Here is a 9,260-nt window from a genome sequence, read left to right as displayed (position 1 = left end):
GGTGCGTATTCGGTTAAAACCGAACCGAAAAAACCGAAAAGCTGAAACCGAATATATTTCGGTTACATAAAATTGGAACCGAAACCGAAACCGAATAGGTGAGTAACCGAACCGAACCGAAACCGAAAACCGAATTCGGTTTTAACCGGAAAACCGAATTCACTGGAAATCATCAGATTTTCTCATTTTCGGTTTTCGGTTTCGTTTTCAAACGCCTCTGAATTGAAAGAAAAAAAAAAACCCCAAACGAAACCCTTAGTAGAAATACCAAAATCATGGGCCTTTGATGCTTATTTTAGTCTCAAAACCTTCTTACCTAGAAACGTAAGCAAGCACGAAATCGGTGAGAATTCTCGAAACAGTTGAGATGAGGATAAGGGTTTCAAAAGAAATTCGCCCCCCGCCCCCAGAATCCGTCCATGCTTTCCATCTAGATATTAACTTATTAAGCATTCATCTTAGTGTTATCATATCTTGTAATCAGCTGATCGCCCCGTTATTATCTAACGGCTAGCATATGTACAAGATGACCGTGGATCGTGTGGTCCCCACCATGTGTCATGTTGGTATTGCCAAAGACTTCTACTCTTGTAATTCATTAAGAATTCTAAGGACATGTTTGGCATCCACGAAAAAGAATTCCAAGGAATATTTATATGCCCTGGAAAAGGGGCTAAGAGGGCTAGCGAGATAGATAATTGAGAAGGGGGCGTGTGAGCAGAGCATGAGCTCGACTAGAAATCAGAGAAACAAATATTATTTAGAATAGGTTTTTTATTTTCCTCATTTCCACATATAGCAAAATTCTGTGAATTTTTTTTTCATGGTTGCCAATATGCACTATGATAGGTTTGGTGCACTACGAGAACTCGGATAGGATAGTGTTGGTGACGGGGGAGTTGTCTTCAATCCAAATCCTTTTATTTAGAGGTTGTATGATTTGAGCAATTTTAACTCAATATTTGATATATTATGAGGCATTTGCTAGGCTATTTTAAAAAGTGAGACTAAGTAGCCCTTTTTTCATGCAAAAGTCAGCCATGGAATGGCTTTCCGCAGAATTGACACCCTGCCCCTTTGATTTTTGATCTGAAACCCTGCCCTTTTAATTTTCAGGGTCGCCCACCATATAAATTCTCCTCATAAGCTAGAGAAAAGATAGATAGAGGGGGCCAAGCTTCATTTATTTAGTTAATGTCAAGTCCCTTCTCCACATTCTGTACCACGGATTAGGGCAAGGGCAAATCATCAAACATTCCTTTTCATGTCCAACTGCGAGAAAAAGTGTGTGTGTGTGTGTGTGTGAGAGAGAGAGAGAGAGAGAGAGAGCTCTATTTTGTAAGGATGCATTTGGATTGCTGAAATCAGGAGCTAGAATCGGCATCCTATTCCGATCTCGGAAAATTCCAACATTTGGTTAAGCGGGCCAGAATTGACACCGGGGTGAATTAAAAGTGCGGAAAATGGTGGTATTCCAATTCTGTTAGAATATGTGGGATCCAGCAGTTGGATTGGGTTAAGATCTCACCATTGGATCATCTTGGAGGTAGATTGGGTAAGTTGGCTAAATGAGGCAACCAGATAAATTGGGCAAGTGGATTGGAAGATGCAAGCAAGGGAGAATAGAAAAGTAAATTTTATTGGGATTCTTTCCTTTCATAACTATCTTGATTTCCCCTCTATTTATCTTGTAAGTGCTCTCTATATAAGCAGACCTTGAGATTAATTGTAATCATCCAAGTTTAGTGAGATTAATTGTAATCGTTCCACCCATAGGAATGAAATTTTTAGAAGTAGATTTTTTATTTTAAATTTTTTTCTTTTCCATTTACAGCAGAATCAAAATAGGAATCAGTATACTAATCCTACTCTAGTTCCTCATTCCAGCAATCTAAACGCAGCCTGATTGGTAAAGGGATAGCCGTACTTTGGATTTGGCAGTGGGGGAGTCACTTCACCATTTTCTCTCGGTCATCTTTTGGGGTGCAACTTGGGTTAGGTTAGGTCGAGCTATTGCTAAAAACTTATACTGAATATTCGGTGTATGATGAGACTAACACCAACATTGGATTGAAAGTCTGTGCGATGTGAGTGTCACCAATAAAACAGGGTGGATCTATAAGGACGCGCATGCGGTGGAGCCTACATCATAAATTGTCCGATCAAGTTGGGTGTAGGTTTCAATGTTTCATCCACCTTTGGCTACAGCCTACACTGAAAACTTATTTCATGGATTTCTTTTTCTATTGAAAAAGTTTTTAGCAGTGAAAATTTTTCCCATTAAAAATATTTCATCCACCTTTGTTTTTTCTTTTTTTCAAAGTTCATTGATGAAAGATTTTTACTTGGAAAAGTTTCTACCTAGAAGGATTTAGGATGCATTTGGATACGTAAATACGTTCCAGAAAAATGCTTACCTATTTTTTAAAAAATAATCTGGACAAATATGCCGAGGGCTCTAGGGATGTTCTCTGATGCTTTCGTTAGCAACGTAATGAAAGCCACATAATGGTTTCAGAATACATACCTTTGAGTCTTAGCTCCCTTTTTATAGAGTGAGAGTCTTCGTGAGTTTGGAAATTTGCATCTTGGGACTTACCCGAATTGACAAGTTTTCAGATTATCCTTTTACCCTTGACGTGTTTGGTACCTCATGTTGGTCTACGATTGGGTGCTTATTTTTACCCCTAACAATTATTTTTTTAATGGTAAATCAGGTGAAATATGTTCCGCATATAAAATTAGGGATAATCAAGAATTGTTTAAGTTACCAAACATGCATATGATTTTGAAGAATTAGTCATAATAAAAAAATAGAATTAAGAATCAAAATCTAAATAAAAAACGGAATCAAAATCATTAACAAACGCACCATTTGTTATAGAACCTAGAGATTTTTTAATTTTTTGAGGAAAAAAATACATTGAGTCCATTACCTCTATTGGATATTTATTCAAAACTAGTTGCAGACCCGTGCGATGCACAAGGCGAGAAAAACAAATGCTTTAAAACTGTTTTAAATAAAGATGCATTTTAAAAGAGATCCATGATGATAAATGTTGATAACCCTATAAAAAAAAGAGAAAAGCTAAATGTACAAACAAATTAGGAATTAATGGGCGAGAAAAATTATAAATCAATTTTTATAAAGTCGTAGAAGCATAAACCAATATATAAATTAATTGCAAAAAAAAAAAAATGCCTTTTCTTTAAGGAATAAGACATAGCACAATAAAAAAAAGTACCTGGTGTCTGATATAATGGTGGATTTTGAGCAGAAGATATAGGGAAAATTGCATAAATGGGATGGATGAAGGGTAGAGGCAAGGAAACTATATTTAAATAGGTGGAGTTCAGGAGGCATTTCTGAAAGACATAACATATGAGTGGGTATTTAGAAATTATGGATGGAAGGGTTGCGATCCTTCATAGGGTTTGATTGAAGAGAGAGAGAGAGAGAGAGAGAGAGAGAGAGGGGGAGAGTAAAACGGTTAGAAAAGCTTTGTGAATAGATGCGTTAAAAAAAAAGGGCCGAAATTATGGATTGAAGGGTTGTGATCCTTCATAGGGTTTGATTGGAGAGAGAGAGAGAGAGAGGAATAAAACAGTTAGAAATGCGTTAAAAAAAGGGCTGAAGTTATAAAAAAAAAGAAGGATGAATGCGGTATGCAGAGGGGGTGACACGTGGCACACCCTCAACGTACCACATCCAGTTTTATAGATACTAGTAAAGACCCGCCGTGCGATGCACGGCACGGCAGAGAAAAGTAAATGATTCCAAAAATAAATGAGGTACATAATGGGAATACATATTTTCTAAAGTATTTGTAAAGAAGTGCAACCCTGGATAAGAAACATGGAAAAAAAAAGGAAATAGCAAAATAATACCTAAAAGAAATTGATTAGAAAAATACTCATTTTATGTTTTTCTGTTAATAGTAAGATACTATTCCAAATTCATAGGGGTTTTAAAATCAAAGGCATTTCAATAGTTTTTTCCAATAAAAGAATGTAAATGACCTGAATAAAGAATGTAAATGACCTCAACAATATAACAATTCATCTTATACTCAGACAGCATGGCAGAGGAAAGGAAAGCAGGATTTAAATACAATGACAAAGAGAACAACATGTGGAAGATAACTCATTCCTCAATAGCAAAAAAATTATCCTTTGCCTCAGTTAGCAAGAAAACTCACTGAATCCCATCTATAACAACCATCAACTTTCCAACGACTCAATTAATACAATGAATTGATTAATTTGGCAAAAGATAAAGGATATATTCATGGCTCAATTTAAAAAGGATAGAACTTGGGGTACACGCATACACAAATTAAATAGGATATCATAAGCATATCAAACATACAATGGAATAGGGTGTGAACATCAGCTGTTATCAGAAAACCCATTCCGTAGAGATGAAGACAATGGAATAAGTATGTCACCATGGCCACTTTCTGTAAAATTCTTCTTTAGCCCCCCTCATTGCAACCCCAAGGAACAATCTAAACCAAAAATCCAATCCAAATGAAGAAAGAAAAGAAGACTTCTTTATTTAAAAGAAATATATATTCATAACAAATATGCAATTTGGAAATACATCATCTGCCTAGGAACATGGCAAAAAAATTTACAAATTAAAACTACAGAATTAACATCCTACTCAAAACAGTTGTTACATTCAAGGAGTTTCTATGAGACTACTATTTGTCCCTACCTTGAGGGTAAGTCCAATCCCAAACATTGGAAATATTATTGATGCAGCTTGATCTATCATCATGCTGATTTTCTTCATTTCTTCAACTGATTACAACAAAGAAAAGTTTGCTTTAAGATTTATTTATTTGAAAAAAAAGATACATTCACAACAAATATGCAATCTGGAAATACAGCCTATGCATAGAAATATGGCAAAAAAATTATAAATTATAACTAAAGAAATAACATCCTACTCAAAATAGTTGTTCCATTCAAGGAAGCTTTTATTCAAAAAGACGCAAAACTTGGAATAGGCATTGAAGGCTGAGCATAAACCCATCCATTTGAATAGATGGCAGCATATGGATTAGCATAATGTGGTATCAATGGCCAACCTTTACTACAAATCTTGCAGGAACATCACAAAGATAATGTGGTATAGGTGGCAGCATATGGATTATCATAATCCAAAGAAATACATATACGTGTTCAAGAGGGTGAGGCCATACATGTTCAAGAATAGTTGGTAGTCTAGCTTACTCAGATTTACTTGGAAAAGAAAAATATTTCTGATATTCCATGTTTTTTGATATTTTGATTAGATATGAAAAAATACAGACAGACGTCGAGATTTCTTTAGCAAATAGAAAATCAAGAAAATTACTAATTTTCTAAAAATAAGCATAAGGAAATGGATTAAAAATATACCTCCATTGTCTTATTATTTGCCACAATGTTCTATTTCTTTTTGCAGTTTGGTATAGAAAAGGAAAAATTAGAGCAGGTCAACAAAAAAAGTTACAGAGTAGAAATAAAATCACAATGAAATGTTGATCCTTATTCCCTACTAATATGATTTGATTTATCCCATAACCGTTACAATTAATCTGCTAATCCTTAGATCCCACCATTCATCTTTTCATTTGCTGATTTGTTATCGAACAATTAAGCTTCGGTTGGAGAGAAGACAAAATAAGATCGTAGAAGAATTGAATCCATGAGCGTGCCTGAAAATTGTAGACCAATGGCACGGAATAAGATCCTATAATTTGTTGGAGAAGACAGGTAAAAAAAATCAGTCAGAATTAGAATGAACAGTACACATATTAACATTTTGTATAGGAAAAGAGACAAAAAGAGGCATGTAGAAAATGCCCTTTCAAAATCTTTCCATTAATATTTGTCAAAACAAAAAATCAACAAATAAAAGAGACGTATTGAGCTACTTGAAGCTACACACAAAAAGCAGCCACTCACACAAAAGCTTTCAATTAATGTTTGTAAAAAAAAAACTTTCAATAAATAGAAAAGACCTGGTGTGCTACTTGAAGATACACATAAAAGAAGCCATTCAAAAGGGGAGTCTATATCCCTCAAAGTCTTTTATAATCTCTTATGGTTGGGATTGTTCAATAGTGGCAAAAAACAACTGCCTTTCGATGAAATTTAAGGTTTTGAGACTTACCACTTTGAGGTATTGCAGATGTGGAAAATCTTAACCCCAGTTATTGAGATTACTGAATTTTCTTTCTTTCTTGGTAAAAAGATATTCATGGGGATTTCGTACTACCATGGAGTGAAGATAGAAGGAGGAATTGAGAAGGAAACTCTTCTATGAAAAAAGGGTTGTCTGGAAAGAAAGAGAGGTGGCATTGGATTTTCATGGCTCAATTTAAAAAGGATAGAACTTGGGGTACACGCATACACAAATTAAATAGGATATCATAAGCATATCAAACATACAATGGAATAGGGTGTGAACATCAGCTGTTGTCAGAAAACCCATTCCGTGGAGATGAAGACAATGGAATAAGTATGTCACCATGCCACTTTTCTGTAAAATTCTTCTTTAGCCCCCCTCATTGCAACCCCAAGGAACAATCTAAACCAAAAATCCAATCCAAATGAAGAAAGAAAAGAAGACTTCTTTATTTAAAAAAAAGATACATTCATAACAAATATGCAATTTGGAAATACATCATCTGCCTAGGAACATGGCAAAAAAAATTATAAATTAAAACTAAAGAACTAACATCCTACTCAAAACAGTTGTTACATTCAAGGAGTTTCTATGAGACTACTATTTGTCCCTATCTTGAGGGTAAGTCCAATCCCAAACATTGGAAATATTATTGATGCAGCTTGATCTATCATCATGCTGATTTTCTTCATTTCTTCAAATGATTACAACAACGAAAAGTTTGCTTTAAGATTTCTTTATTTGAAAAAAAAGATACATTCATAACAAATATGCAATTTGTATGCTTTAAAATCATTTTAAAAAGAAAGATGCATTCTTAGATAATTTTTATCAATTACTGGTGATCTTATCATTAAACGTCATAAGCTAAAGGTACTTCCTAAATACCATTAAAAAAGAGGTACTTCCTAAATAAATTTGGTGATACAATTCTTAAGGGATTAAATTACTTGGTCGATCAAATTTGGTGATGAACTTGATACACTTGAACAATAAAAGTAAATCTAACCTATTAACCCAATACAAAAGCCACTACAATTCTAGCTTTATAATAAACAAAGCCGATTAAAATGAATAAAATGAATAAAATGACAGATGGATCAATTAACAGAAGACAACTAATATATATCCCCAAAAGAGACAGGAAACCAACAGAAACAATGAAAAGAGGAAGAATGTTAGGAAAATTGGGGAACTCTATTCATGTTCTATCAATTAAAGATAGTATCAAGTGAAACCTAAGATTATGATTCTGTTATTTTTTTTTTAATGGTTCTTAATTTTTTTTTATAAAATAACTTTCTTCACTTGGCATCTATAGGATATACTTAAACAAAGAGCAATAGAAGTAGAAAAATAAATGACAATGATAAATAGTAAATAGAGTACATAGGAAAGCATTACCCGTTGAAAGAGCACAAAAAACAGTCCACAGGCAGAGCAGCGATAATAGGAATATAATTCTCAGATAAAAATTTCAGAAAAGAGAACCCAGTAAAACCTGTATTAGAAGCATTGTTCGTGCTTGATAAAATAATGAGGATGTACTTATTCCGATGCAACTTCTAATCTGAAGCTATTTCCTCACTCCAAATAACATTGTTTGGATCTGATCACCAATGGTGGGCGATGCCAGAATCTTATTATCCGACCGGCCAAGTCAAGATTTCTATATTTTTTATTGAAAGAAAATCATCAGACAATTCAAAAAGGAAAACAAAGTCAATAGCAATAACATTAAGTTGAATGTAGTCAAATCTCAATTTATGCAGTCGAAAGCTAAGGCATCTAAAATTAAATTTGCACATATGAACAAAAGAAGAAAAATTAATTTTGTACAGTGGAAAAGAAAATTCTAGATTTGATTTGATTTTGAAAAGTCTGCTTTATGGTTCCTTGAAACCAAAATTAAGTTCTTATTTGAAACAGGGAGAGAAAAAACAAAAGGGCACTAAGAAAAATGAAAAAATAAGGAACAGAAAAGAGGGGTATTGGTAGAGAGAACTGATGCAAGGCCTTGCAAGCCAAACCCAAAAAATGCATTTGGAGTGGAAAAAAGAGAGAAATGAATACATAACAGGAGGGAGAAAACGGTCACATACCCTAGAGGCGACGTTGTCTATTGTTTGAACCCTTCTAACACTGCGCCTGAGGAACTGATTTTGAGGGTTTTGGTTAGAAGAAATTTTGACAAATATATTAATCGGCAATAGTCAAAACTAAAAAAATAAGTCTTATATTCTGAAATGCCATCTTGCAACTGATTCGAATTGATGTTTTCATGAAAACTATATGTTGACAAAAGACCATCACAGCAGCTGTTCAGTGAGACCATCACTTTTTCACGCATTTCATCAATCATATGGTGTGCAAATGCAAAGATACAAAAATAGAGATGGTCTATTACAGTGCACATCAGCTAAAAAGCCTTTCTTTGGGGAGTTTGAGAAGACGGGGTTAGAACCCATCTTCCCCATCAGCTTCCAAGATTCCCACCTTGAGAAAGAAATAAACAACCAGAAGTGGAAAAAAGAAAAAAGAAAAATACATAACAAAAAAAGCAAAAAACATTACCGAAGCAACCCATGTTCAACGTCTTCATCTTCTGGGAAGTATTGTAGGGTTCAAGAAATTTTTACTGCTGAGAATGCTATTATCATTAGAGAAGTAGGGTTCCAGATTTTTTTACAAAATGCCTAAATCCCCTGGAACATGTTACAGAGAAGCCCTTAAATCCCATAGAATAATTTAGTAAGATGACCTGTATCTCCTGGAACATTTCTCTTTCTTTCTACATGACAAACCAAATCCCAAAATGGTTGTAAACAAAGGAGGATTGAGAGGAAGGAAGACAGAGTAGAGATGGAGACAGGGGGAGTGAGAAAGAGGAGGGAAAAAAATCCGATAATGGTAAATATGTTGCCCTTTTGAAGGAGGAAGAGAGTTCTGAAGAGTAAGAGAGAGGAACTCGTGGAGACCAACAGCTGTAGCACAGGCAGAGAGAGAAAGGAGAGAAAGAGTAAGGGTTTCGAGAGAAAGAGTAAGGATGCACCTGTGTTGTAGAGAGAGAGAGAGGCGA

At 34.6% G+C, this 9,260-nt stretch overlaps 1 long non-coding RNA gene across 2 annotated transcripts; it reads right to left on the bottom strand.

Annotated features, from left to right (window-relative positions):
- Nucleotides 1-4,531: 4,531 nt before the first annotated feature.
- On the bottom strand, nt 4,532-8,733 carry LOC143886791 (uncharacterized). Of its 2 annotated transcripts, XR_013253920.1 has the most exons (3): nt 8,284-8,733; nt 7,683-7,850; nt 4,532-5,708 (listed from the first exon to the last, which is right to left on the bottom strand). It is a non-coding gene; the product is annotated as an uncharacterized LOC143886791 (long non-coding RNA). The 2 variants fall into 2 exon arrangements; XR_013253919.1 differs by having other exon boundaries at nt 7,683-8,733.
- Between the last annotated feature and the right edge of the window lie 527 nt (nt 8,734-9,260).

This window comes from Tasmannia lanceolata, unplaced genomic scaffold (assembly GCF_043159265.1).
Source record: "Tasmannia lanceolata isolate RefF3 unplaced genomic scaffold, GAP_Taslan_0.1 ptg000011l, whole genome shotgun sequence".
NCBI classification, from domain to species: Eukaryota; Viridiplantae; Streptophyta; class Magnoliopsida; order Canellales; family Winteraceae; genus Tasmannia; species Tasmannia lanceolata.
This window is presented reverse-complemented; position numbering and strand designations above follow the sequence as displayed.